The 25,002-nt window shown below is 42.7% G+C and overlaps 1 long non-coding RNA gene across 1 annotated transcript in view; it reads right to left on the bottom strand.

The window, feature by feature from the left end:
* Positions 1-12,841: 12,841 nt before the first annotated feature.
* The window catches only part of LOC103095698 (uncharacterized), a 38,794-nt gene continuing 26,633 nt past the window's right edge, over positions 12,842-25,002 (bottom strand). The window contains exon 5 of the long non-coding RNA XR_008913320.1: positions 12,842-13,328. This is a non-coding gene — a long non-coding RNA (uncharacterized LOC103095698). The remainder of the gene's footprint in view (positions 13,329-25,002) is intronic.

The raw sequence follows: 25,002 nt of genomic DNA, 5'->3' as shown, positions 1-25,002 counted from the left end.
ATGGACTTCTCCATTAGGGGCGGTGTAATGTCCCTGAACAACTTTCAGGGATCCAGGAGAAAAAAAACACCATTCATAAGCAAAGGATAAACTATGGGAGTGGAAACACCGAGAAAAAGCAACTGCCTGAATACAGAGGTTGAGGGGACATGACAGAGGATAGACTTTAAATGAACACTCTAATGCAAATACTATCAACAAAGCAATGGGTTCAAATCAAGAAAACATCTAATGCCCAGTGGACTTACGCATCGGCTATGGGGGGTGGGTGGGAGGAAAAGAAAATGATCTATGTCTTTAACGAATAATGCTTGGAAATGATCAAATAAAATATATTTAAAAAAAAAAAAAAAAAAAAAAAAAGAACAAAGGTGATTTGCTGGAGAAAGGAAAGGTGACCCATTCCATTATTCTGACCAACTCCCCAACCTGAAAGCCTCAGGACATGATAAATGATAAAAGATATGGCATGGGAAGAGGAGCCCCTCAGGTCAGGAGGTGTCCAACACATTACTGGAGAAGAGCAGAGGACCATGACTAGTAGTTATAGAATGAGATGGTTTGGCCATCGTAGAGATGAAGCTCGGTGGTAGATTGTTCTTGAATGAAAAGAAAGTCAGATGCTGCAAAGATCACTACTCTAGACGAACCTGGAATGCCAGATGGATGATCCAAATGGTCCAACAGGGCACCAAAAGTTTAAACTCTGACTCTGGGGCATCAGTGAACTTAAATGGATGACGATGAATGAATTTAATTCAAATGGTCACTACATATGCTACTGAGGGTCAGAATCCCTTAAGAGAAATGGAATGCTCCTTATAGTCAATAAAAGGGTGAGAAAAGCAGTACTGGGGGAATCATCTCAAAAATGACAGAGGAATATCCATCCATCAGATCTGAAGCAAACCTTTCAATATCATAATAATACAAATCTATGCCCCAAACATGGATGGCAAAGAGGTCAAAGCTGTTCAATTTTAGGAAGACTTACAACATCTTCTAAATTAAAAAAATGACATCACATTGACCACAGAGGATTGGAATGCAAAAGAAATCGAAGGGAAATCAAAAGATACTTGGAATAACAGGCAAATTTGGCCTTGGAGTGTGAAAAATGAAGCAAGGCAAAGTCTATTAAAGTTTTGTCAAGATAACTGGGTGGGGGGCATTTGGTGTCTCAGTGAATTGAGAACTAAGCCCAGAGACTAGGTTTGAATCTGACCCCAGACACTTCTTAGCTGGGTAACCCTGGGCAAGTCACTTTAACCCTGATTGCCTAGCCCTTACCACTCTTCTGCCTTGGAACCAATACCCAATCAATATTGATTCCAAGACAAGAGAAGGTAAGGGTTAAAAAAAAAGATAATTGGGTGGTCAGATTAAACACTATTTTTCAACAGCCCAAAAAGTGATTCCACCCATGGACATTATGAGATAGATGCTCAAAACTGAAATCAAATTGATTATACACTTTGCAACCAAAGAGGAATAAGCTTTATACTTACATTCAGTTAAAATAAGACTTGGAGATGCCCGTGGCTCAGATCATGAGCTTCTCATTGGAAAATTTAGAATTAAGTAAAGAAGATAGGGAAAACCATCAGACCATATAGCTATAATCTGAAAACTTTCCTTATGGATGTGAAGTGAAGGTAATGAATATATTTAGAGGATTAGATTTGGTAGAGAGAGTGCCAGAACAGTCCATGATAGAGGTTTGCAATATCGTTCAGGCAGCAGCAACAAAAATCCTTCCAAAGTAGGAGCAGAACAAGAAAGCAAAATGGATGTCTGATGTGGTGTTACAAATAGGTAAGGAAGGAAAGAACATGAAAGGCAAAATAGAGGGAAAGACTCAACTGAATGAAGAATTTCAGGGTGAGGAAAGATAAGATGATTTCCCAAAATAAGCATGCAAAGAAATAGAAGAAAGCAACAGAATGGGAAAGACAAGAGATATCTTCAAGAAAAGTAGACAGATCAGAGGCAAGTTTCATGCCAAAATGGGCATGATAAAAGCCAGAATGAAAGGGACTTAAGAGAAGTAGAAAGGATTAAGAAGAGGTGGCAAGAATATACAGAAGTAAACACGAAAGATCTTAACCCTAGTGAAAAGCACGAGGGTGTTTTTCTGATCTAGAGTTAGACATCCTGGTGAATGAAGTCAAGTGGGGCTTAGGAGGAATTGGGAACAATCAGGTTAGTGGAATTCTATTGGAGCTATGGAAAAATCCTAAAAAGATGATGCTGTTAAAGTTCTGCCCTCAATATGCCAGCTAATATGGAAAACTCAACAATACCCACTGAATTGGAAAAGATCAGTCTACATCCCTATCCTTAAAGAAGGACATTGCCAAAAAATGTTCAAATCACCAATTACCCTCATTTTATAAGCCAACAAGATTATACTGAAGACTATGGAAGCTTGGCTTCAGCAATTTGTGTATCAAGTATTCCCAAAAGTGCAGGCTGGTTTTCAAAGAGACAGATGAACTAGAGATCAATTGCCAACATTGTCTGGATTAGGGAGGAAGGAAGGGGGGGGGGGTTCCAGAAAATATCTACTTTTGCTTCTTTGACTACATTAAAGCCTTTGTCTGTGTGGATCACAAAAAATTCTGCAATTCCTCAAAGAGATGGGATTAGGAGATCCTTTTACTTGTCTCTTGAGGTACCTGAATGTGAGCCCAGAAGCAACAGTTAGAACTGAATATGGACCAATTGATTGATTAAAATCAGGAAAATAATATTACAAAGCTTGTTTATTATTACTTTGTTTATTTCACTTTTATGCAGAGACATGGGAAATGCCGGGCTGCACCAAGCTAGAGTCAGAATTAAGGTTGCTGGGAGAAATATCAACACCACCAACAATATGTACACAATGCCATCCTGATGGCAGCAAATGAAGAGGAATTAAGAAGCCTCTTGATAATGGTGAAAGACAAGAGAGTAAAAGCTGGCTTGAAGCTTAACATTAAAAAAATTAAGATCATGGCAATTGGTTCCATCTTTTCTTGGCAAATAGAGGGTGAAGAAATGGCAAACCTGTCAGATTTTATGTAGTAGGTCTCAAGATCATTGTCTGCAGCCATCAAATTCAGAGGCTTGCTAATTGGAAAGAATGGTAGAGCCAATCTGGAGAGTATTGGAAGCCATCATCTTTCTGACAAGGGTCTGTATGGACAAGGGCTGGGGTTTTCCTATAGCAACGAGGGCTGTGAGAGTTGGAGTATAAGTAAAATGGAGAACTCTACAGTTGAGACTTTTATTTTATTTTATTGAGCATTTTAGTTACCTGAATTTTGTATTTAAGTTATTTTTCCATGGTGGCATGATTCCTGTTCTCTCCCTCCCTCCTCCCAGAGCTGACAGCAATTCCACTGGGTTATACATGTATCATCACTCAATTCCTATTTCCATCTTATTCATTTTTGTAATAATCTTTTAAAAACCCAACCCCCAATCCAATACCCGTACAAACAAGTGAAAACCCCAATGTTTTCCTTAGCAGGAGACTCTGGGGCAGCAAAGAGATCAAATCAGTTCATACTTAAAGAAATGGATTTGGATTATTCATTGGAAGGAGGAATACTGAAACTGAAGCTAAAACACTGTGGCCACATAATGGGAAGGCAAGACCCATTAGAAATGTCCCCGATGCTGGGAATGGCTGAAGGTAAAAGGAGAAAGGAAGGTCAGAGAAATGAGCCGGGTAGAGAGTATTCTGGAAGCAAGAAATATGAGGTAGTGGAGGAAAGAGGAGCCTGGCGTGCTACCTCCATGGGGTCAGAAAAAGTTGGTACCCACTGAAGGATGGAACAATAACAACAAATGTGCTGGATGAAGGACTTGCAAAAACAACACAAAATAGCAACACCCTGACTAGATGCCTGGGGTGCATCCTTTTGCCCTCCCCAAGGGGCTTCTCCATCTGGCTCCCACCCTGATTTTTTGAGCAAGTGGCCGAACCTTCTCTTTACAGGGACCACATTATCCCTTAAAGCAGTTATTTGTCGTCGTACCCTTCCGCTGCTGGACTGGAAGCCTTCAAAGGTGGGACTATGTGTTGGAGTTTCAGCTTAGTGGCGCGCAGGGATTCTTAACCTGTTTTGGGTCAGGGGGAGTCCCTGGACCCCTTCTCAGCATAAGGCTCTTCAAAGAGGAGCATCCAAAGCCGTATTTCATTTGATATTAGGAAAATAAGACCGAATGACTTTCACAGACCTCTCCAAACCCCTGACGTATATATGGACCGCCGGTTTAGAGTCCTTGTTCTAGTGTATTACTTATACATGACCCAAACCAAGTTTTTCTACTGCTTCCCGCCCCATCCCCCGACTTCCCGCATCCCAGGGATGCTGCTGGGGATTTGTGGAAGGGTAAAAGGCAGGTGGGCTTTAGCCCTAATTGCTGGATGGGGGGGGGGCTGTGAAAGGCCCGCCTGGTACCTGCCAGGTGAGAAGGTGGCAGGACTCCAGAACAAAGGAGAAACGTGCCTGGGAGGCTTTGGCGCATTCTGAGCCGCCATGGCGGGGGCGGGGGTGACCGGGGCCCGAGCAGACAAAGAAGCTCCGCGATTGTCCATTCCACCCCCGCACTGCGGGTGCCCTTTGAGTTGGAACAAGTGGGTTGCTAGGTAACATTGGCGCAGGTTGAGGGAAGTGGCCAATGAGAGGCCAGGAAAGATCTGCAGCGGCTCTCTGCAGAGCCTGAGTAAGTGGCTCATTATCCACAACAGGAGAGAAGGGCTTTTGTCGTTAACTCTGTGGGTTCTGAAGCGGGTTTGGCTCTCGTTGCCTTGTTGGGGCAAAGGGCCAAGCTTCTGGGGAAGGTGCTCGGTGCCCCGCCCAACACCATATACATGTTTGCACACACATACATGTGCACATGTATACACACGCGTGGACATGTGTACATAGACACCTGTTGGCGCACAGAGCTCTCTCTCCACACACACATAAGGATAAATGAAAGCCCCTGGCTTCTTCTCAGTCCCACCATGGCTTTATTTAGTCACGGATGCTGCGTTGGGCATCTTCTCTCCAGTTTCCGGTCGTCCCGGGGAGACTTAAGGGTTGTTTGGAGCAGAAAGTGCTCTGGGAGTGCGAACTCCGGTTCTGGGCCGACAGGGAAGACACTGACCTGAGGGAACAATTCAAGGCTCTACAGGTGCTCCAGGCCATGTGGGCAGAGGCAGAGCCCTATGGGCGGGGGAAGAAGCATCTCGAAGCAGGGAAGCAGGAGTGAGTCCAACTTACCTGAAGATTTCTGCTCAGGCATCAGAAGAGCTGGTTTGTAGGAAAAAGGAGGGAAAGTTCAGTATCCCAGGATGATAGATAAGAGGGACATTAATGCAGAGCTGGCAGGGAACTTAGAGGTCAGCAAGGCCATTGACTCCATTTTACAGATGGGGAAACTGAGCCTTGGAGAAATTAAGTGACTTGCCAAAGGTCCAAAAGCAGAGAAGTTTCTGAGGTGGGGCAGAAAACTGCCTGCCTCCTGTGTTTACTCCATGTGCAGGCCTGGGTTTTCTCAGGGTTGACAGGAAGGGTCTTTACTAGGTAGGTGCTAAGAAAGAAGTCTTTGAGCCAGTGATCCTTGCTCTTGTCCTCCATCCATTCCAGGCCCCTGACAACACCTGGTAGACACCCAGTTCGTGACCAGGACAAAATGAAAGCTTCCACCTATCTAGGGGGTCATATGTAGAAAAGCATGTGTAGCAGCTCTTTCCATAGTAGCAAGAAGGCTTGGAAACTGGTCTCAACAAGGCTGGGCATAGGAATGTACTATAGTGTCATGGCGCCCCAAGGGATGGACAGTGTCAGAGGATGTGAGAAGACTCGGTGACGCAGAGCAGAACAATGACAGACAATTCGTGTCCCCCCAGATCCATCTTCCCTATTACTGTGGAGGGGACCGTTGTCACCCTCCAGACCTCTCAGGCCCCCCACTTCAGTGTCCCTGGGCTGGATCAAGAGCCACTTGGTCTCTGCAGATCTTTTCTGGGTTCTCATTGGCTGGAATTTCTTTAAATTTGTTCCAGTGTCACTTAGCAGCACACTTGTTCCAACTCAGAGGGCACTAAGTGTTTGGGGGTGAAGTGGACAATGGCAGAGCCTCATGGTCTGTTCTGCCTCACAGTCCCCCTGATCCTAGTGTGGTTCACAAGCCGGGGGTCAGCCTGGGCTCCTCTGAGAATACTGCTTCTCACCAAGGCTAGTCCATTGTACAATATAAATATACAATATAATGGTGTCTACAGAAATGACAAAATGGATGTTGTCAGAATATGGGAAGACCTCAGTGATACAGAGCAAAACATTGACAACAACATTGTAAAGAAACACAACTCATCTTTCCTCCTAGACCATCCCTACCACCATCTTCTTTATTACTGTGGAAGAGAGCACACTCATCTTCTAAGTCACTTAGGTCTCCATCATCAGAGTCCCTGGTACTCACAAGCAAGGCGTCATTCTGGACTCCTCATATCTCTCTATTCTGTCTCCCCTCAAGGCTAGTCCATTGTACTTTTGTAACTTCTTTCATATATGACTCCTTTCCCTCCTCTGACAGCCCCTCAACCCCACCAAGGCTCAGACCCTCCTCACCTCAGGCCTTGAATATCACAAAAGTCTGCTTGACATGGCTCTGCTTGCCTCAAGTCTCTCCCTTTTCCACTCATCTGTCAAAGGGATCTTCCTAAAGCAAAATGCTGACTGTTTTCATACTCTGTAAACTTCACTGGCTCCCTATCACATCCAGGATCCAATATGCAATCTTTTGCTTGGCCTTCAAAGCCCTTCAAAACCTTGCCTTGCCTCCCTTGCCCTTTCACCCAATAACAACCTTTCCTGCCTTCTTGACCTTACAGCCTACTCTTCCCATATACCCAACAATCCAACAACATTGGCCTTGTTGTTCCTCAAACTGGACACCTCATCTGTCAGTTCTAGGAATTTTCTCTGGCTGTCCCCAGCCAGATGTCTACAGAAATGATCTCCTTCCTCATGTTAGCTTCCTACAAGTCCCAGATAACCTCCCACCTTCTCCAGGAAGCCTGTCCAGATCTCCCTTAATGAGTCAGGAGAGAAATCCTTCCTTCTGTCGATTATCTCCAAAATATCCTTAACTTTGTCTGTCTGTCTCTCCTCTGTCTGTCTTTATAATTGTTTGTATATTTTCTCTCTTGTGAAAAGATGTGAACTCTTCCAGGGCAGAAGATGTTTATACCTTTGTATCTCTAAGACTGAGCCCAGTGCTTGGCACCTAGTAGGAGCTTCAATAAATGCATATTTACTAAGTGACTACCCTGAAAAACTTAGTTAGAACTCTGATGATTGTCTTGTGAAATGCCAGAGGGCACCGAGGGTGAAGCAGGATGCCCACCTTTCTGGAGGAGGAAAGGAATTTAAGATGTAGAATGAGACATATTTTTGGAAAGGGCTAACGTGGAAATTTGTTTTGATGATTTCTATATATTTATTGTGAGGATTTAAATTTTTTTAATTGTTCCATTGGGAAAAGGGGAATTTGAGGGAGACATAAAAATGTGGCAAAATAAATAAATGAACAAGGAAATAAATGCAAAAAAGATAACTATGATCCTCTCCAGGCCACTCTGAGAGATTAGAGTAATAGTTTTATTATTGATTTTTGCAGCAAGGTTGTAGAGGTCAATACTCCTGAAAACAAGTATCACAATTGATTTTGGGGAAGGAGATTTTAATAATGACCTGGTGCTAATCTCAATTTTATTTCAATCAATAAATCTACAAACATTTATTAAGTGCTTAGTCCCTTCCCTTTGAGATGGTCTCAAATTTATTCTGTCTCTATCCTATTTGTTCAGAGACATTTGCTTTCTGGGAGCTCCTTGAGAGAAGGGATTGTCCCCTTGCCTAGCAGCAATCTTGCCTGGTGCATAGTAGGTCCTTAATGCTTGTGGACTGATTGACTAATAAATGAGCCTTTATTAAAGACTTATTATGTATTAAGTGCTGTTCTGTATGATGAATTACAAAGGCAGAAAGCAAATGAACTGGAGCCTAAATCTATGGCGACCTCAATGAAATCTATCTACAGAGATTGGTGTGTGTCTCTTGGGTCCCTGGGCTCTTTTGTCTATTCATCCTAGAAAAGTCATCTGTCCCTGCTCAGGTTAGTCATAGCCTTTGGCCTGGACCTTTCCTTCACCCTAAACATATTCCCCTTGTATTACAGTTCTTTGTGCACAGGCTTTCCATACCGTTCTCCCATTAGATTGAAAGCACTTTGAGGGAAGGGACTATGCTTTGCTCCAACTTTGTCTAATCAAGGCTAAGAGCAGTGCAGGGATTCCTAACTTATTTTGTGTCAAGGAACTCTTGGACATTGATATAACTAATTTATATATATATATATACATATATGTATATATATGTATATATATATATATATTATCTGACTTAACTGGGTTACCTGTTAGGTTCAGGTATGATATTTGGGCCAGTAATCTGATTTGGGAAGGGTTGCCAAGCTCAAGGCAGGCAGAGCCAGACCCTGAGCTAATAAACACAGACAAAATATGTAAACACTGGACAGTTTGGATTTACTATATAAGGGAAAGGTGGAAAGGGGATTTGGGATTGTCTAATCTAATTTTAATCTATCTACCCCCACCAGAACTAATAATCCCTGCAAAGAGATTTCTTCTTAGAGAACTTCCTACTCTACTTCTCCCTAACCCAAATCTACAATCCCTAACCTTAACTAACCCTCAACTATACCTCCCTTTGTTAGAATTAAGGAAAGGGGGGGGGAACTGGATTGAGAGCCAGGCCTAGAGATGGGAGGCCCTGGGTTCAAATCTGGCCTCAGACACCTCCTAGCTGTGTGACTCTGGGCAAGTCACTTAACCCCCATTGCCTAGCCTTTACCACTCTTCTACCTTGGAACCAATACCCAGTATTGATTCTAAGATGGAAGGTGAGGGTTTAAAAAAAGAATTAAGGAAAGGGTCTGTGTAAGGCTTTGCTAAGACCAGGGAAGGTCTTAGATCCAAAAGCATCCAGATTTGTAGCTGGATCAGGTTCACCAGGGATAGTCTCAACGACAAATAGGAAAGCAGGAAAAGGATAGCCACCAAGAAAACTACTGCTGACACCTCCAGAGATTTTCCAGAGACCCCAACTGTCTTTCTCCCAGCCTAAACCCCTTCCAAAGTTCTAGAATCTTCCTGCTGGTCTCATGCCACTTCCTGTAAAATGTCACCACTTTCCTTCCAACATCCAGGGAAGCCTTTGGACCCCATCTTGGAAGAGTACTTCTAGATGATTGAAGAAAGTGCTACCTTTCCATTAGGGAAAGTAAAGACACAATTTGTACCTCTCTAATTAGCCATCACCCATTGAAATCTATTCATGGGCTACAAGCTAAGACCCTCTGATCTAGTATATTGCAGATACATGGCACGATCCTTGAGTAGTAAGACCAGGTTGCTTGCTTTCTACCCATTTCCTGACCTCAGAAGTCCCAATGGTGCATCAAGGCACCTTCTCTCTAATGCATAGTCTGAGAGCGTTGCTTAGAGCCCCGATTTCAGGGATTGTGTCTGGAAGGCTGAAGGATAGGCTAGATTATTGGACCTAATTAGCGGATTGAGTTGATGGAGTTTGGGGCGTCTGCTTCTGAAAGGCTACGCTTATCTGTGTGAAGAGAGGACATGGCAGAATTATAACACAGAGGAGAAATGTGTATGCGAATCTCTGGTTGATTTTGTGCAGCCATGGCTGGGGTAGGAACAGACCGTTGATCTCCATGATCTCCTGGCCCCCCTTTGAGTTGGAAGAAGAGTGTTGCTGGGTCACATCAGAGCAGGTCTATAGAACCTTCAGCTAATGAGAATCCAGAATATATATCCAGAATAGACTGGGTAAGTGGCTCATTATACAGCCCAGCAGAGAAGACTTGTTTTTGTTAATTCTGTGGGGTCTGAGATAGGCTTGTTGTTCATTGACTTGTCATGGAAGAGAAGTAAGAAAGCATTTATGAAAACAGCCATGTTCACTGCTCTATGCTAGACCCTGGTGCGAGTGCACCCACCCACATCCCTCTGTGTGTGAAAAATAAATGAAAAGTAAATAGGCTTGTTCTCACCTTGATGGGTGCTTTCATTGATATAGGGAACCCCAAGGTGAAGAACTTCCTCTGCCAATGCTGCATTGAGGCACCTTCTCTCCAATGAGAGAATTGCTTGGAGCCCAGACTTAGGGACTTTCCAGGAGAAGAGGGACTTGAACCCGAGGCATAGTGGCTTTTTTTGACTGGTTCCCCAGCCTCCGATAGGCCATTGATAAAAGTATAAAGAGAACAAATACAAGGGAGTTAGGGAGGGAAGGAGGGCATCTGCAGGTGTAGGGGCAGGAAAGGAAGACATCAGGAAGAAATGATGCTTGAGTTGAGTCTTGAAGAAAAAGGATTCCACGAGGCAGAGGTAGGGATTCTAGGCATGAGGAATGAACATAGAACCACATAGAGACAGGAGAGGAAAGGTTGTTTGTGAGGAACAGAGAGAAGGTCAGTTTGTATTGGAGAGTTCAAGATGGGGAGTAATGTCCATGTGGTAGACTTTAAAAACTAACTGGAGAAGGCTCTGTTTTATCCTAGAGGCAATAGGGAGCCATTGCACATTACTGAGTAGAACAAGGTTAAATATAAGCTTTAGAAAAATCACCTTGGCAGCTGCTGGGTGGAGGATGACCTGGAGTGGGAAAAGACTGGAGGTAGGCGCACAAAGTAGCCTGCCATTGCAATTATCTAAATGAGAAGCAATGGGTAATGAATTAAGGGGAAGGCTGTATGAGCAGAGAGCTTATGTCAGATGCAAGAGATGTGGTGGACATATACATGGCAAGACTTAGCAATGATTGGACATGTGGACTGAAGGAGTGTGGGGAATTGGGGATAAGACCAGAGATGAACTTGGGAGAAGAATGTTCATGCTTTCAATAGAAATAGGAAATATTGGGAGATAGGTGGGAACAATGGGAAAGAAAGGAGTTCCATTTTGGATCTCACAAGCATTCTAGAATTTTTATAATTAGGATCTCAGCGACCATTTAGTCTAATTCTTTTTACCACAGGAATTTCCAGTATGACATAACTACTAAGTGGCCATCTAGGCTCTGCTGGAAGACTTCCAATGTGGTGACGCCTCCTCTCCCTCTTCCTCTCTAGGCATCCCATTCCACTCTGGTCCTTTCTGGACAGCTCTCATTGTTAGGCTATTGAGATGTTTTAGTTTATGTAGAACCTCAATTTATTTATTTGCAACTTCACATCCATCTTTCTGGTTCTGTAGAACCAACATAATGTCTTTTCCTTGTGGCATCCCTTCCTCCCCTTGAAGGCTCCTCTCATGACTCATTGAATGCTTCCTTGTTCTAGGCTGAACATTCCCAGTTCCTTCAATGGATTCATGTGTCTGGAACTGATGAACATCACCATCTGGGGTACTCTTCTTCAGACATCCTCCAGCTTGTCCTTGTCCTCAGTTAACTGTAATGCCCCCAACTGACCAAGATATTCAAGCTGGACTATGAGAAGGGCAGACAAAAGTGGAACTGTCTCCCCACTTAGCATTTATGGAAGCTTTGCCTCTATCCATGCAGCGCAAGATGGAATAAAGTTTATTGACTGCTGTCCATCTCTGCACACTCATAGGGCACTCTCAGCTCACTTAAGCTGACAAATATTTTCAGAAGAAAGCTGTTGATCTCTGTCTCTCTCAGCTTAGATGTTTGAAGTTGAATTTTTTGGTAGCCAAGTACACGATTGAACTTTATCCCTAGTGAACACCGTCTTGTTGACTTTGTGATGTCTCTGGAACACCAGAGTTTGAGACCTCGAGATAGGCAGTTGGGGAGGTGGGCTCAGTGAGAGAGTAGATCTGGGGGTCACCTGAAGAGACATGACAGTTGGATCAATGGAGCTGGTGAGGTCAGAGATAAAGGAAGAAGAGAGGAGAGAGAGAGAGGGAGAGAGAGAGAGAGAGAGAGAGAGAGAGAGAGAGAGAGAGAGAGAGAGATAGACGGAGAGAGAGAGAGAAAGTGTCAGAGAGAAGGAGAGAAGGCTTGGGAACCTCACATTCAGAGGGCATGATAGAGTTGATGATCTAGCAAAGAAGACTGAGGAGCTGTCAGGAAGGCAGGAGGAGAATCAGGAGAGAGCAGGGTCATGAGAACCCAAAGTCTCCAGGAAGAGATGGTAATTCAAAGTATCCAATACAGCAGAAAGGACATGAAGCATGAGACCTGGGAAAGGTTCTTGGGTTGGTCATTAGTATCATTTGGAGGGAACAATTATGTTTGAGGGGAGAGGCTATAAACCAGATGAGGCAAAGTGAAAGACTAATGGAGGAGAGGGTGCAGAGACAAGAAGAGGAGACAGGCTTTTTCCCCTAGAGGTTTTGATGAAAAATGAAGGAAGGATATAGAATGTTAGTTTAAGGGGCTATTAGGGTCTCCTGAAGGTTTTTTATTTTATTTTTTAAAATCCTTACCTTCCGTCTTAGAGTCAAGGCATTAGAGTGGTAAGGGCTAGGCAATGGGGGTCAAGTGACTTGCCCAAGGTCACACAGCTGGGAAGTGTCTGAGGCCATATTTGAACCTAGGACCTCCCATCTCTAGGCCTGGCTCTCAATCCACTGAGCTACCCAGCTGCCCCCTTCTGAAGGTTTCTTAAAGATGGAGGACACTTGGACATGTTTGAAGGCAGTAGGAAAGTTGCCGATATATAAGGAGAAGATAGAGAGAAAGAGTTTTATAGAGAAATAAGGTATGAATTGGGGGGAAAGGCAAAACATGGACTATGAAGGGATTGCCCTCGCGAAGAGAAAGGCTACCTCCTCATCACTTGTTGGGGGAAAGAAGCAGAGAGCGAGTGAGGGAGGATGCCAAGGGCTTTTGAGACCAAAAGAAAGCCTGAAAGCGGAATTCCTAGCAAGTGGCTTCAATTTTCAGACTGAAGAGTAAAAAGCCTAATTATAGAACGAGATGAGAGGGAGGTGTGTGAGTAGGAGTCTGCTGGTAAATATTTAACAACCAGTTCTGTGAAAGAAAAAAAATTACACATGGCACACTTTTAAGTTTAATTTGCATTGTTAATGTTTTGTTGATGATTTTGCTAAGTCAACAAAGCAATAAACTCTTCCCCATTTGTAACGTTTCCATCTTTCTGAGGTATACGTGCTCCCACTGCAAATTCTACTACTGTCTTTAGGGAGCCTGTAGAAGCTGCCTCCCGTATTCTCCTTTGTGGGAAGGTTGAGGAGATGAGTGAAGCTATGGGAGGGAGAGAGGGAGCCAATGAGATACAGGAAGTAAACGTGTTCTTTCTTTGAGTGTTGGGTATCAAGTGCCTCTAGGGAAGTTGTCTACATAGAATGTGGTGTTAGTAGAAGACTTGCCTAAATTATGTGGAAGGAGGGAGGAATAATGTAGGACGGGACAAATTACCAAGGAAATGCTGATCCCCCTGGTAAAGAGCAGCTTGTGGGTTGTCCACTCAGTAGTTGACAAATAGATTCTCTCAAAGTTGAAGGGAGCCCAGTTAGCATCAGGGAACCTTGGAGCTCAGCTCAGCTTCTTCCATTCTTCCATTTTGTGACTTGGTCTAGCAGGAGAAGTGTCGAACTGTAGAAGTCAGTAGACTCTGGGTACAGTTCTAGCTTTTTTCCTAACTATTTGTGTGACCCTGGGTAAGTCACTGAAATTGGGAGGAGGAGGAGAGAGGCTGCCGTTTCCAAGGGGACAGCTCCAGAGATGTCCAACAGAGGCACCAATTTAGTAAAGTCTGGGACCTTCTGTCATGAGGGTCCTGAAACATCAGAAATCTTAATATGGGCTTCTAAATTTTGCCATGGCTTAGGGCCTGTGTGAGAAAGGATATTGAATGGAGCACAGACAACTAATTCAACAACCTTTAAGTCAGCACCTACATCTTTGGAACTGTGGGGAAAATGCAAATTTTATTATTAAGAAGCTTAAAATCTCATTAGAAACATTAGAATTTTAGAACCAGAGACACAAATAAAAAGTGAATTTGAATGAAACACGAGTTCACACCCTCTTTCAGACACTAGCTTTTTGACCATGGAAAAATGACTTCATCTCTATATGCCTCAGTTTCACTATCTATATAATAGGGATAGGAATTCCACCCCCCCCCCCAACCTCTCCCATAGCCGACCTGCGATTCCACTGGGTATCACATGTGTTCTTGCTTCGAACCCATTTCCCTGTTATTGGTATTTGCATTAGAGTGTTCATTTAGAGTCTCTCCTCAGTCATATCCCCTCAACCCCTGTAGTCAAGCAGTTGCTTTTCATCAGTGTTTTTACTCCCACAGTTTATCTTCTGCTTGTGGATAGTGTTTTTTAGATCCCTGCAAGTTGTTCAGGGATATTGCATTGACACTAATGGACATTGACACTATCACCTTCAATTGTACCACAGTGTATCAGTCTCTGTGTATAATGATTTCCTGGTTCTGCTCCTCTCGCTCTGCATCACTTCCTGGAGGTTGTTCCAGTCTCCATGGAATTCCTCCACTTCATTATTCCTTTGAGCACAATAGTATTCCATCACCAACATATACCACAATTTGTTCAGCCATTCCCCAATTGATGAGCATCCCCTCATTTTCCAATTTTTTGCCACCACAAAGAGGGCAGCTATGAATATTCTTTTTCCTTATTATCTCTTTGGGGTACAAACCCAGCAGTGCTATGGCTGGATCAAAGGGCAGACAGTCTTCTATCGCCCTTTGGGCATAGTTCCAAATTGCCCTCCAGAATGGTTGGATCAGTTCACAACTCCACCAGCAATGAATTAATGTCCCCACTTTGCCACATCCCCTCCAGCATTCATAACTTTCCTTTGCTGTCATGTTAGCCAATCTGCTAGGTGTGAGGTGGTACCTCAGATTTGCATCTCTCTGATAATAAGAGATTTAGAGCACTTTTTCATGTGCCTAGTAATAGTTTTGATTTCTTTGACTGAGAACTGCCTGTTCATGTCCCTTGCCCATTTGTCAATTGGAGAATGGCTTGATTTTTGATACAATTGATGTAGCTCTTTGTAAATTTGAGTAATTAAACCTTTGTCAGAGGTTTTTATGAAGATTGTTTCCCAATTTGTTGCTTCCCTTCTGATTTTGGTTACATTGGTTTTGTTTGTACAAAAGCTTTTTAATTTGATGTAGTCAAAATTATTTATTTTGCATTTTGTGACTCTTTCTATGTCTTGCTTGGTTTTGAAGTATTTCCCTTCCCACAGGTCTGACATGTATACTAGTCTGTGATCACCTAATTTACGTATAGTTTCCTTCTTTATGTTCAAGTCATTCACCCATTCTGAGTTAATCTCAGTGTAGGGTATAAGATGTTGATCTAAACCTAATCTCTCCCATGCTGTCTTCCAGTTTTCCCAGCAGTTTTTATCAAATAGTGGATGATCTAGGACTTCTGAGTAAAGGAGAGACCACTCTTGGCTGGGATTACTTCATGGAAGAGAAGCATCTTGTATTAGGTACAAGGGAAAGTAACTGAGAACTCCTGAAGGGCAGAATTTCTTCTACTGCATTGGAAGAACTGGATTGTAGTCTTAGGGAAAGAGACAGACAGACAAACAGACAGACACAGAGAGAGAAGGAGAGAGAAAGAGAGAGAGAGAGACAGAGAGACAGAAACAGAGAGACAGAGACAGAGATAGAGAGACAGGGACAGAGAGATACAGAGAAAGACAGAGAGATACAGAGAAAGACAGAGAGAGACAGAGAGAGACAGAGAGACAGAGATAGAGACAGAGAAAAACAGAGAGAGATAGAGAGAAAAACAGAGAAAGATAGAGAGACAGGGACAGAGACAGAGACAGAGAGAGACAGAGAAAGAGAGAGAAACAGAGAGATACAGAGAAAGAGAGAGACAGAGAGATAGGGACAGAGAGATGCAGAGAAAGACAGAGAGAAAGAGAGAGAGAGAGAGAGAGAGAGAGAGAGAGAGAGAGAGAGAGAGAGAGAGTGAGTTCTGGATCATAGATTCATGGATAATAGGGATATAGATTTAGGAGTGGCAGGGAACTCAGATGTCATGTGTCCATTTACTACATTTTATTGACGGGGAAACTGAGTCTCAGAGAAGTGAAGTAACTTCCCTAAGATCCCACAGCAGAGAAAATTCTGAAGTGGACTGGGAAACAATTCTTCCTGACTCCTGGTCTAGTGCTCTATGCATTGATCCATCTGGCTGCCCCTGTCTAGTCCTTACCTTCTTCTGGGTTGAAATGAGGGAATTTTAATAGGTAGGTGCTAATGTCCCTTTGAGGTGGAAATCTAAGTTCTCCTTATCCTTGCTCCTGACCTCCATCTCTTCCAACCATAAAAAAGGCAAAATGGACAGTGTCAGAAGTCACGAGATGACCTTGGTTATCCAGAGCAGAACAATGACCACAACATTATAAAGACAATTCAGCTTTACCCTCTAAACCCTCCCTGCCGCCATCTTCCCTATCACTGTCCTCCTCCAGATCACTCAGGCTCCCTGACATCAGAGTCCCTGGGGCTCACAAGCCAAGGGCCTGGGCTCCTCTTCCTCATCTCTCCATATTCTGTCTCTAGCAAAGGCCCGTCCATTGTCCATTTGTAACATCTTTCACCTAAGCCACATTTCCCAAATCGGACACCCTCCACTTCCAGACCCAGGCCGTCATCTCATGGTCTCCCTCTTGCCATAGCCTATGGGGGATCTGCCTGGCTCAAGCCTTTCCCAATTCCAGACCACTCTCGACTCGGCTGTCCAAGGATCCTTTTAAAGCCCTTCATCACCTAGTTCTGTCTCCCACCTTTTCCATCTTTTCTGACCTCCTATGGTAGTCCCCGCCATGGACCCCACCATCTCGTGATCCTGGCCTTGCTGGTCTTTGAACAAGACATCCGTCTCTCACCTTTAGACACTTCCTCGGGCTCTCCCCAGACTAACTGCAATCGTCCACTTCTTCGGCTCTGCCATCTGACCTCCCCGGCTTGCTTCCAGTCCCAGCTAAAATCCCACCTTCTGCAGGAAGCCTTTCTTGATCTTGAATGATCCAGGAAGGGAACCTCCCCCTCTGGTGAGTATCTCCAAGCAATCCTCTCTGCCCTGTTTGTATAGAATTGTTTGCATGTTGTCCCCTGACCCGCCGCCCGTGTGATTTGGGAGCTCCTCAACACCAGACTCTGTTTTCCTTTTGTTCCCTAGGATTTGGCCTAGTGCTTGGTACATAGTAGAAGCTCAATAAATGTTTATTGACTGAGTAACCACTCTGAAAGACTTGTAATTGTGATAATAGTATAAACTGTATATTGTAGATGCATAAATACACATGTCCAGTGTATTTATTATATATGTAAACATATAAATGTGATATATTAATTAATAATATAATCTACGTAATGTCCTTTGAAACTATGGTGCCAGATACCCTGAGGGTGAAGCAGGATGCTCATCTCCCTGGAGGGAGGAAATAGATTCAAGATGTAGTATGAAGGGGCAGCTAGATGGCTCAGGGGATAGAGAACTAGACCTGGAGATGGGAAATCCTGGATTCAAATCTTACCTCAGACATTTCCTAGCTGTGTGACCCTGGGCCAGTCTCTTAACCCTCATTTTCTGGCCTTATGGCTCTTCTGCCTTGGAGCCAGTACACAGTGTTGTTTCTAAGATGGAAGGTAAAGGTTAAAGAAAAGGTTTAGAATGAAAAGGAGTGACCAATGTGGAACTTCGTGTTGCTCATCTCTGTATAGTTATTGTGAGGATTTTAATTTAATTTACTCTACTTGCTCAATTGTGGGAAAGGGGATGTGAAAGACTGTTAATGCATGTAGTAAAATTAAATAAATAAATAACAAAACTAGGGTCCCTGGCAAGCCACAACGAGTGATCAGAGTAATAGATTTATTAATGATTATGTAGCAGTGCTTCAGGGTCAAAGCCCCAGAGAACAATTATTTCAATTGATTTTCTGGAAGAGGATTTTAATAACCTGTTGCTAATGTCAATTTAATTTCAATCAATACATCAACAAGCATGTGTTAAGTGCTCAGTACTTCCCCCATTGAGATCCTCAGCATTCTATTGAGTCTGTATCTTGTTTGTACAGAGATGTTTGCTTGTTGTCTCATCCATTAGACTGGGAGCTCCTCAGGAGAAGGAACTGTCCCCTTGCCTTGTTTTTCCATCAAAAGCAGTGCTTAGTACGTGGTAGGTCCTTAATTAATATTTGTTGACTAACTGACCGACAAAATGAGTATCGATTAAAGGTTTCCTATGTACTAAGCCCCATTCTGGATCACTGCCTTTTCCTGGAGAGGGACTGGCATATCTTAATGAAACTTTGAGCTATGGTGTGCAGGATTACCCAGTATGGAGATGTCAGTATGGAGTGGGGAGTTCAGACAAAAGGTGATTCATTGGAAGCGGAAATGGCACACTACTCCTCTATCTTTACCAAACCAACCAACCAACCAACCAACCAACCAACCAACCAGCTAAAACCCAACCTAGGTAAAGTACTAAAATGATCAAAGATATGGCATGGGAAGAGGAGCCCCTCAGGTCAGGAGGTGTCCAACACATTCCCGAAGAAGAGCAGAGGACCACAACTACTAGCTCTAGAAAAAATGAAATGGGTTGGCCATAGAAGAAAGGAAGGTAGGTGGTAGATCATTCTGGTGACAAAAAGAAAGTCTGATGTTGGAAAGATCAATATTTTTTTTCCATTTGAATAAGTTTATTTAGTCAATTTAGAACATTATTCCTTGGTTACAATAATCACATTATTTCCCTCCCTCCCCTCTACCCACTCTCCCTGCAGCCAATGCGCAATTTCATTGGGTATTACTTGTGTCCTTGATCAGAATCTATTTGCATGTTGATGTTTGCACTAGGATGTTCATTTAGAATCTACATCCCCAACCATATCCCTTCAACCCATGTATTCAAGTGGTTGTTTTTCTTGGGCATTTTTAAGATCAATATTTTATAAGAACTCAATATGTATGATCTCTAATCCAAGGAAGGCTGGATGTGGTCAGACAAGGGATGGAAAGTGTAAACTGACATCTTGGGGGGTCAGTGAATTTACACAAACAGTAATGGATGAATTTAATTCAGGTGGTCATTACATATACTATTGTGGCCAAGAATTCCTTAGAAGAAATGGAGTAGTTTTTATCATCAGTAAAAGGGTGAGAAAAACAGTCCTGGGGTGTCATCTCAAAAATGACAGAAGGTTACTCCTTCAAATCATGATCACACTAATGCTCTATGCTCCATCCATTGATGGCAGAAGTCAAAGGTGCTCATTTTTATAATGACCTACAATATCTTCTAGAAATAACATTCATCACCAAGGATTGGAATGCTTAAACAAGAAGTCAAAAGATATTTGGAATAACAGGCAAGTTTAGCCTTGAAGGGCAAAAATGAGACAGGGGAAAAGTCTACTAGAATTAACTGGGTGGTCAGAGAAAACACTCTTTTTCAACAACCAAAAGGTGATTCTACATATGGACATCATCAGATGCTCAATACTGAAATCAGATTGATTATATAAGCTTCCAACTAAAGGGGAGGATGTTCTTTAGTCAGTTAAAACAAGACAGATTGTTGACTATGACTCAAATCATAAGCTTCTTATTACATAATCTAGCCTGAAATTGAAGAAGGTAGGGAAAACCATCAGACCATAGAGCTATGACCTGAAAACTTTCCTTATGAATATGAAAGAGAAGTGGTAAATACATTTAAAGGATTAGATCTGGCAGAGAGAGCGCCGGAACAGATATGGATTGAGGGCTGTAATAGTGTACAGGAGGCAGCAACAAAAACCTTCCCAAAGAAAAAGGTCAAGAAAGCAAAATGGCTGCCTGCATAGGCTTTACAAATAGGTAGGGAAGGACGGAAAATGAAAGGAAAAGGAGAGAAGGAAAGATAACTGAATACAGACCAGAGAATAGCAAGGAATAATGAGATATTCCCAAATGAGTAAGGCAAAGAAATGGAAGACAATAGTAGAATGGGAAAGACAAGAGATATTTTCAAGAAAATTAGAGATATCAAGGAAATGTTTCATGCCAAAATGGGCACAATAAAAGCCATAATGGAAGGGACTTAGCAGAAGTAGAAGAGATTAAGAAGAAGTGGCAAGAATGTTTAGAGGAACTATACAAGAAAGATATTAACCTCAGGGGAAGGCATGATGGTGTGGTTCCTGATCTAGTATCAGACATCCTGGTGAATGAAGTTAAGTGGAGCTTAGGAGGCATTGGTAACAATAAGGTGAGTGGGAATCCAGCTGAGATATTTGAAATCCTAAAAGATCATGCTGTTAAAATGCTGCACTTAATATGCCAGCTAATATGGAAAACTCAACAATACCCACTGGATTGGAAAAGATCAGTCTACATCCCAGTCCTACAGAAGAGCATTGCCAAAGAATGCTTGAATTACCAGATGGTTTCCCTCATCTCACAAGCCAACAAGATTTTGTTTAAGATTATGGAAGCTTGGCTTCAGCGGTAAGTGTACCATGAATTCCCAGAAGCACAAAGAGTCCCAAATTTTCAAATTAGAGACCAAATTGCCACCATTGTCTGGCTTAGAGAGAAAGGAAGGGAGTTCCAGAAAACAGGTACTTCTGCTTCACTGACCATGTTAAAGTCTTTGACTGTGTGGATCACAAAAAAATTCAGCAAGTCCTCAAAGAGATGGGACTAGGAGATCATTTTAGTTGTCTCCTGAGGAACCTGAATGTGGGGTCAAGAAGTAACAGCTAGAACTGAACATGGAACAACTGATTGATTTAAGATCAGGAAAGGTATACTCCAAGGCATTTTATGGACACTTTTTAAATTTAACTTATATGTGAAGTACATCATGGGAAACGCCAGGCTGGACCAATCAAAAGCCAAAATTAAGGGGACTGGGAAAAGCATTGAGAATGGCATATATGTAGACAATAATACCCTTATGGCAGAAATCAAGAGGAATTAAGAAGCCTCTTGATAATGGTGGAAAGAGGAGAGTGGAAAAGCTAGCTTGAAGCTTAACATTAAAAAACTGAGATCATGGCAACTGATTCCATCTTTTCCCGGCAAATAGAAGATGAAGGAATAGAAATAATGTCAGATTTTATATGCTAAATCTCAAAGGTCATTGACCTCAGTCATGAAATGAGAAGAGGCTTACTAATTGGAAGGAAAGTAATGGCAAATCTGGACAGCTTAGTAAAAGGCAGAGCCATCATCTTTCTGACAAAGGTCTGTATGGTCAAGGGTTATGGTTTTTTCTGTAGTAATGAGGCCTGGGAGAGTTGGAGTCGAAGCAAAAATGAGGGCTCTCTAATTGAGATTTTTGACTGCAGTACTGCAGAAGGCTTTTCAGAGCCTCGTGGACAGCAGAGATCAAATCAGTTAGTAGGAAAAGAAGTGAATTCAGATTTTTATTGGAAGGAGAAATACCGATGGCAAAGTTTGAATAGTTTAGCCACAAAATGAGAAGACGGGATCCATTGGAAATGGCCCTGATGCTGGGAATGACTGAAGGCAAACGGGGAAGGAAAGGTCAGAGAATGAGATAGGAAATGGGGTACATGAGGTCAGATGGACTCCAAGAGGTAGCGGAGGAAAGAAGGACCCGGCATGCTATGGTCCATGGAGTCAGGACAAGTTGGAGACTCCTGAATAATTAAAGAACAACAAAAAGGTAATAGATGTGGGAATGACGAAGACAAAATACAAAGAGAAAGACCCTAAATATCTTCCCTCTTGAGATAGCTGTATCCTTTGCCCCCCGACAGTGGTGCCTCTCCTCTTTCCAGCCAAGTTATCTGTTCTTCCTCCTCCAGTTTTTATAGCACTTTGCCTGGGTTTTTTCTTTACCCTGAACATATTCCCCATCTAGTAACGTTATTGGTATCCGTACTTTCTATATTGTTTCTCCATGAGGCTGGAAGCACTTTGTGTGCCGAGTTTTGCTTCAACTCTGAATCACTGAAGTGAGGTTTACTGTTCTGTGTCATGGCCCACTTGGCCACCCAGAGAAGCCTCTGAACCCCTTATCAGGAAAATGCCTTTAAAGAATAGCAGTCAATAGGATACTTCCATTAGAGATGGGGGAAAACAAAAATGTCCTTATTTTTGACCTTGTTTTACAGAACTGCCCAGTCCCTGAGATGGCTCCATGGGCCACAGGGCAAGATCCCTTGATGTGAGGATTGGCATGTGTGTGCAGGATCTTTCAATGGCTGGACCAGGTTGGGTTTTTCTCCAATCATCCCCCAACCCCAGAAATCCCAGGGATGCTGCTGGGGTTTTGTGTGGGAGGGTAGAAGACAGGTGGGTTTTTAGCTCTAATTGGTGGACTGGGGGGGGGGGACACTGGGTTTGTATTCCCAAAGGAGAGCTGTGAAAAGCCAGCCTTGTACCTGTGAGAAGAGAAAATGGCGGCTTTTGAGAACAAAGGAGAAATGTGCATGACAGTCCTAGGTTGATTCTGTGCTGCCATAGCGGGGGTGGGGGGGTGGGGGGTGACCAGGGGGGCCAGAACAGACAAAGAAGCTCCATGATTGTCCACTCCACCCCCACACTCCTAAGTGCCCTTTGAGTTGGAAGAAGTGTGTTGCTAGGTAACCTTGGATGTCTAAAGAAACTCTAGCCAATGAAAACCCAGGAATGATCTGCAGACATTTTCTGCAGAGACTGAGTAAGTGGCTCATTATATAGAATAGCAGAAAAGAATTATTATTGTTAACTCCATGGGTTCTGTTTGCTTTTCATTGTCTCGTTAAGGAAATGAAGCAATTTTTTATGGACGTGCTATGTTCCCCGCCATGGGTCCTGGGGATTAGAATATATACAGGCACATATAGGTACATGTATATGTATATACACACACATACATATGTTTTTGTGTTCATGTATGGATACACACACATATACACTGATATATATATATTTTTTTTTTTTGGTGGAAATGCAGAACTTTATTGGAAAATATCACCTTGACAAAGCTTTAACAAGCAGAATTGTAATTTGTACAGTTTGTACAACAAGAATTGTACATTTGCTAAATGGCCAAACTTCCCACTTCAGAGGAATTTGGAAATGCAGAAAAAACCAGACCTCATTAGATAGGTTTATTGTGAAGCTTATACCTGGTGAATCTCCAGCAGGGTTCAGTGATAAGGGACATATATATACCTTTCTCTGTGTGTATCTATATAATTTAAGGATACAAATCTGAAACTCCAAGACATAGTCCCACCTTTGAAGGCTTCCAGTCCAGCAGCAGAAGGGTACGACGACAAATAACTCTGCTTTAAGGGATAATGTGTTCACTGTAAAGAGAAGGTGCCAGCCAATTGCTCTAAAAATCAGGGTGGGGGGACAGATGCCTTTTTTCAGGTGAACAACCAAAATAAGATGAAGAAGCACCTTGGGGAGGGCAAAGGCATCTAGTCAGGGTGTTGCTATTTTGTATTGTCTTTGCAAGTCCTTCATCCAGCACATTTGTTGTTATTGTTCCATCCTTCAGTGGGCGCCAACTTTTCCCGACCCCTGGACCATAATTCACGGCCTTGGTGGTCTTTCATATTTTCACTTCCATCCTTGATTTCATCAACATACGGAACCCCTAGGTCAGGAGGTTCTCTCTGTTAATGATGCTTTAATAAGGGCACCTTCTCTCCAATTTATAGTCTGGGGAAGATGCTTAGAGCACAGAGGTTAAAGGTTGTTTTGAGAATAAACAAGAAAATATAAAGGGCTTTGCAAATCTTAAAGTGCTCTATGAGTGCTAACTAACTAACTAACAAGGCATCCAAGTCAAATTCAAGAGAAAAGAGGAAGTTTTAGAAGTAGGAATGAGTGATTTATGTGAGGATTACAGAAGAGCAGCATTGGAAGATTTGGTTTGTGTTCATCAGAGGAGAGAGAGAGAGAAAGTTCTGAATTCCAGGATCATATAGAAGAGGGCTATATATTTAGGGATGGCAGGGAACTTGGAGGCCAAAAATTCCAATTCCTCCATTTTACAGTTGGGGAAACAGAGTCTCAGAGAATTTAAGTAACTTCCCTAAGATCCAACAGCTGAGAAGTGTATGAAGTGGATGGAAATCCAGTTTTTCCTGCCTCCTGGTCAATGCTCCATGCATTGACCCATCTGGCTGCCTCTGTCTAGGTCTTGGTGTAGATGAAGGGGCTGGAAGAGATAGATGCTAATGTCTCTTCCAGATGGAGATCTTTGATCATCTGTTCATTACTCCTGTCCTCCATCCATTTTAGTTCTCCTGACAGTACCTGATAGATATATGGTCCATTACCAGGACAAACTGAAAGCTTCCAAGAGATCTAGGCTTGTTTATGTACAAAAGTATTTTGTACATAAGCTCTTTTCATTCTTTCTTCCCTCTTTCCACAGGGAAAATTCCCTGGAAATTCAAGGTTGCCTCCTTCCTAGGGAATTGCTAAACAACTTATCATAAATGAATGTAATATAATATTATGATTTGGCATAAAAAATGATAAAATAAACAGTTTCAGAAGATGCAAGATCTCAGTGACACAGAACAGAATAATGACATTATAAAGAAAGACAACTCATCTTTATACCCAGACCCTCTTTGCTGCCATCTTCCTTATTATTTTCAATGGGATCCCCATCAACCTTCTAATCCATCTTCAGTGTTCCTGGGGCTTACAAGCTGGGTGGCAAACTGGATTCCTCTTTCCCATCCTTCTGTTCTCTGCCTCTCATCAATGTTTGTCCATTGCTTTGTAATAGCTTTCACATATGACCCCTTTCCCTACTCTACTTTATTCTCTTTCTCCACAGGTTAGAAGCCCATTGCCTCATGCCTTGACTGTTTGGGATGGCTCTCCCTGCTTCAAGTCTCTCTCAACACCAACCCATCCTCTTCT

Source organism: Monodelphis domestica, chromosome 7, assembly GCF_027887165.1.
Source record: "Monodelphis domestica isolate mMonDom1 chromosome 7, mMonDom1.pri, whole genome shotgun sequence".
Taxonomy (NCBI): domain Eukaryota; kingdom Metazoa; phylum Chordata; class Mammalia; order Didelphimorphia; family Didelphidae; genus Monodelphis; species Monodelphis domestica.
This window is presented reverse-complemented; position numbering and strand designations above follow the sequence as displayed.